Consider the following 6,000-nt stretch of genomic DNA (forward strand, 5'->3'; position numbering starts at 1 on the left):
GAGCTTGAGTGGACCTGCAGAGAAGAATGGGAGAAACTCCCCAAATACAGATGTACCATGCTTCTTTCATCATATCCAAAACAACTCAAAGCTGTAGTTTCTGCCAAAGGTGCTTCAACAAAGTACTGGGTAAATAGTCTGAGTACTTACAGGGTGACTATACCTGCAAAATAAATGTAGAAATCAATATTATTAAATTATTGCAACCACACTGCTCGCGCGCTCCAATGAGCGTCTGTGTTGCCAAGGGCTAAAATAGAAGTCAGTTCTATTTGTGATGCAGATCACGCAGCAAGTCCTGCCTCTCCCATCTCCTCATTAGTTTGTAGAAGCAGGTACCCACGTGCCATCTTCTCATTGGTTATACCCACGTGGGTGACAGAAAGACGAACGAGGTAATGCACCTAATTTATGAAAGTTGCCAATTGCAATATAAATTCCAGAGAAGAAAAAGCCTGGAAGGAAGAGCGATGACTAGAAATGATTCAGTTGACCGTTTTATGTGTGGATTAATTGTCGGAGTAGAGGACCTTGTGCTTTTCAGGTAAAATAACAACTCAATGTTTATATCCCAGGACAAATTAGCTAGCAACAGCAAGCTAGCTAAATAGGACAAATTAGCTAGCAAGTGCAAGCTAACTAGCTAAATTACCAGAAATGTTTAATGCTTTTTGACCTGTCCCCAAATTAATGTAATTGGTTCAGAGTTTGCTTTAATATTTTAACCTGCGTGTCGTGATCGCGTTTAGTGTGGGGGGACAAAATATATTTATGAACGATGGCACATGTGCGCAGCCGGTTTGGGCTCTGTGTTAGGTAAATATTATATTTCATTTTTTTTTCAAACCTGTTTTGGCTTTGTCATTATGGGGTATTGTGTGTAGATTGATGAGGGGGAAATCTAATCTATTTTAGAATAAGGCTATAACGTAACAACATGTGGAAAAAGTCATGGGGTCTGAATACTTTCTGAATGCACTGTATATCCTCATAATGTGTAATTCTATTCAAATTCTACTTATTGAAAGGAATACTAAACTCAAAACTACTATTTGGAAGTATGCCTACTGTGAATCCCACATTTGAACACTTTCAATAAATCTAGTTTGAACATGTTTTTGGTGTTTGTCACCTTGGCACATGTTGTTGATGATATCAGTCAGAGATGGTGTCTACTCTGCACCCCCATTTTGTTTTCTCTGCAGCCCCACCACATCTTATCTGATTTCTGCTTAGAAACCATGACCCTCATTATACATCTCTATAAACAGAAATAAACATAATTCATCACACCCCTTCTATCTTAAACTGGGCTTATGAGTAAATGCTCTTGCAGTGAATGTTTCAATTAAGATGCTATTGTTGAGCTTGTTGTTGTTTATTTCACAGCAAGTGGAAGATTATTTGAAGCCTTAACACATCTCTAACATCTCTCATGCCAACCACACCTCACTAACACTTTCCAATCCCGGTTAAGCCCTGCCCATCATTGCCACATGGTGCCAGGCAACACATAAAACACTTTGGAATGGTATGGCTAATGCTTTTTATTGATCCAATATGGTGTGCTCTGCTAACCCAAGACAGCAAGATAATACATTCCATATAAGACACTATTAGTAAAATGTCAACCATATTGTGCATACACTATTCCTGTAGTGACGCAGTCCACGTTGCCTTTTTTTACCTTCATTTAACTAGGCAAGTCAGCTAAGAACAAATTCTTATTTACAATGACAGCCTAGCTCCCTTGTTCAGGGGCAGAACAACAGCTTTATACCTTGTCAGCTCGGGGATTTGATCTATCAACCTTTCAGTTACTGGCCCAACACTAACCAATAGGCTACCTGCCGCCCCGACTTTGCATAAGTTTTATTATATTCTCCTCTGACAGAGAACAGAGGGATGTTTTATCAGGTGAGGTTAGCTACAGTTAAACCTAGTGTGATAAAGGAACATAAAAACCAAGATGGAGGTGAAAATACACTGTGACCTATTACTCTTAAAGTCTGAGAAAGTCACATCCAGACCTGAAATAGAAAGGAGGACTGGGGGTAAAGGAGATTGAGAGCAAGGTTTGTGGTGTGAGCTGTTTCGGGTAAGGGAAGCTGTACAGTGCTGGAGGAAGGTACCACATCTCTCCTATAAACAAGTGAGAATGAGAGTGACTGACCCATATAGGCTACTGACTACAAAGAGAATAGACAGAGAAGCGATAACCACACGCTATGGTGAGAAAGAAGCTCATTTCTACACAGCATGCAATGCACATGCACACATGCATATGCATGCACACACATTCACACCAACTATACTATGGGGATGATGAAGGGGGTTGATGGAATCCACTTTGCTTGACATGTTCATTTTGATACATGTATATTTGTAGTCTTAATTGAGCAACCACAAGAGTCCCACACTCTCTCTCCATTTGTGGGTGTTGTTATGAGACTAATGTCAGGGGCTTATTCAAAGAACCTTGCAGATAGAACTGTGTTATACAGAAGATCAGAAGTCGTCTGTGTAGGCCTATATTCTGTAAAACACATTCCTATCAGCTATGCTTCTGATCATATGTAAATAAAAATGACCACACCACGGTCAAAGAAAGAGACATGCAACTCTGATGGTAGCTGCAGAATGCTGGATAACTTTCAAATATAGTGTTCTTTACTCCCCCTATAGTCTTGAAAAGACGTAGAATTTATATTTCTAACAATTTTCAGTTTTTTCAACCTGCAGTTCTGGACATTTTTAATTCCCTTTTGAACAGGGGTGTTTTGTCTTGACACATTTACTACCATTTTCTCTCACAATGGATATTAACATTCAGTAACCTTTATTGTAAATGTACACAATACCTGGCCTGATCCTGTTTTTGGGGCCTTCAGGCAGTTCACCTTCTGTTTATCTATTGGGTCATTCCTTGTCATTTCAGCAAGCCATGGCACCCACAATCTCAGATTGATTTGAAAGCATTTCTGTAGTTAGAAACAGATAAGCATTCCTATCAAAAAAACGTGTTGAAATATAATTTGATCTCTGAGAAATTAAGCTAATTGATTGGAGCTAAAAATTGACCATTTTAATACATAGGATTCATTCGCATTAACCGTAAGCACTCCATTACATTACGCCGGATGTCATTAATTTGATTGGGGACCGTCCACAGCGGAATGGAAATGCAATGCCCCCTTGTGGTTCTGTTGCTAGACGGACACTGCATACTTTGCATTTATCCAAACTATGCGTCTTCTTCAGTCCAGCCAGAGTCCGTCGAAGAACAGGAAATTACCAAACCACAAAAGAAGATACAAATATGTGGCTTTCGACGATGGGTTTATGGGATAGCTATCAACTTGCAAATAATTACCCAATCCTATAAGTGAGTACAATTTTTATGACTGTTACCTCCCATTTTAGTTTATTGTAATGGTAATGACGTTTGTTTTTGATGATAATGAAAAACAGGTCTCTAGCTGCAGTATAGCGTAGCTTTTAGCTAGCTAGGTAGCTGCCTTGTAAGATAGGATGACTTGCTAGAATGTTATCTTCTCTGGGCTAGTGGGATGCTAGTGTCCCACCCACGGTTCACATTGATTTAACAGCAAGTAAGAAAAATCAGAGCGCCAAATTCGAAAACAACAAAATGTCATAATTCAAATTTCTCAAACATACAACTATTTTACACCATTTTATAGATAAACATCTCCTTAATCCAACCACGTTGTCCGATTTCAAAAAGGCTTTACGGCGAAAGCATAAAGTTAGATTATGTTAGGACAGTACATAGACAAAAAATTACACACAGCCATTTTCAATGCAAGGACAAGCGTCACCAAAAGCAGAAAACCAGCTAAAATGATGCACTAACCTTTGACAATCTTCATCAGATGACACTCCTAGGACATTATGTTAGACAATACATGCATTTTTTGTTCTATCAAGTTCATGTTTATATCCAAAAACCCCATTTTACATTGGCGCGTGACGTTCAGAAAATGAATTTCCCCCAAAACTGCCGGTGAATCAGCACAACAATTTACAAAAATACTCATTATAAACGTTGATAAAATATGAAACTGTTATTCAAAGAATTATAGATTAACATCTCCTGAATGCAACCGCATTGACAGATTACAAAATAACTTTACTGGGAAAGCACACTTTGCAATAATCTGAGTACTGCGCTCAGAAAAATATATCAGGCAATTACAGATACCAGCCATTTTGGAGTCATCTAAATGCATAAATAGCATTAGAAATATTCACTTACCTTTGATGATCTTCATCAGAAGGCACTTCCAGGAATCTCAGGTCCACAATAAATGTTGTTTTGTTCAATAAAGTTCATAATTTATGTCCAAATAACTCCATGTTGTTTGCGCGTTCAGTAAGCTACTCAAAATGTAGGACGCTCGAGGAAAATGTCATGACGAAAGTAAAAAGAAAGTTATATTTACGTTCGTTCAAACATGTCAAACGTTGTATAGCATCAATCTTTAGGGCCTTTATAACGTGAAACTTCAGTAATATTCCAACCGGACGATTCCAGTGTCTTGAAAAACGTTTTGGAACACAGGTCCCTTCTCACGTGAATGCGCGCAATGAACTGATGTGATTTTCTGAGTCACCAACTTCCCGACCTTCGAACCCTAACTCACTGTGTGTTAGAAAGGCAAGGACTTGAAAAAACTACAGGCACCAGATTTTCATTTCCTGGTTGTATTTTTCTCAGGTTTTTGCCTGCCATATGAGTTCTGTTATACTCACAGACATCATTCAAACAGTTTTGGAAACTTTAGAGTGCTTTCTATCCAAATCTAATAATTTGCAAATATTTGACTCTGGGCCCGAGTATTAGGCCGTTTACTCTGGGCACGTTTTTCATCCAAAAGTTAAAATACTGCCCCCTAGCCCAAACAGGTTTTAAAGAAGCAAGTTGATGAAAAAGTAACTAAACCAAACATATTTTATTATCAACTGAAACAATATGTTTCTACTGTCTTGAATGAAAAGGTCATATTTTGCAATCTCCCAAAATAAATGCATTCCCTGACGAGAGATTATATTTTGTCTTGCGTTTTGTGAAAGCCTCCCTGAGCTCTCAGTCCAGTTGCGGAATGAGATTGCATGAAGATGACGTATGGTGTCATTAAATACATCACGATGTAAACGGGGCATAACTGTGTTCTTTTGGATGTTGTATTGCAGTAGGTTTGTAATAAATCCAATATATACATTCCTACTGCACAGAAATATTTTTGTAGCTCAGGGAAGGCTTACCTGAAGATGGCATATCTTTCTCTCTGAATAGTCATCAATATTTCAAGATCAAGGCATGTGTTGTCAATGTGAGAATTCTAGATCGATGTGTTTCAGACAGGCCTATGAAGATTCAGGTGTTACAATTGTACAGCATTCCCGACGATGCTCTGTCTAAACGTTAATAATCCTCGATTGCAATACGGTTTTGGAAACCTTTGAAACTTTACTTTCAAATCCTCAATAAATAATTTTCAAAAACAAAAAGGATCCCACAGCCATATTTCCATATTACACTAACTCTATGTCTAAGAGTTGGTGTAACTCTGGACATAACATATAAGGATATTGGAGGGTAAAGGAGTAGACTAGCCTCCGATTTGTTAGTCAAAAGCTATTTGTGGCACAGAAAAAGGTCAGTAGTTTAAAAAAAATAAAAATATATCCATTATCATTTCTATCTCCACTTTGTCAGTCACTTGGTATGACATTTAAAAAATGTTTTTAACAATTATTTAACTATGCAAGTCAGTTAAGAACAAATTCTTATTTTCAATGACAGCCTAGGAACAGTGGGTTAACTGCCTTGTTGAGGGGCAGAACGACAGATTTGTACATTTTCAGCTCGGGGATCTGAACTTGCAACCTTTCGGTTACTAGCCCAACGCTCTAACCACTAGGTTACCCTGCCGCCCCTATGGGGAGTTAACGACTAAGCATATTCACCTGAAATCA

The sequence above is a fragment of the Salmo salar genome, chromosome 04, assembly GCF_965601325.2.
Source record: "Salmo salar chromosome 04, fSalSal1, whole genome shotgun sequence".
In the NCBI taxonomy this organism is placed as follows: Eukaryota; Metazoa; Chordata; class Actinopteri; order Salmoniformes; family Salmonidae; genus Salmo; species Salmo salar.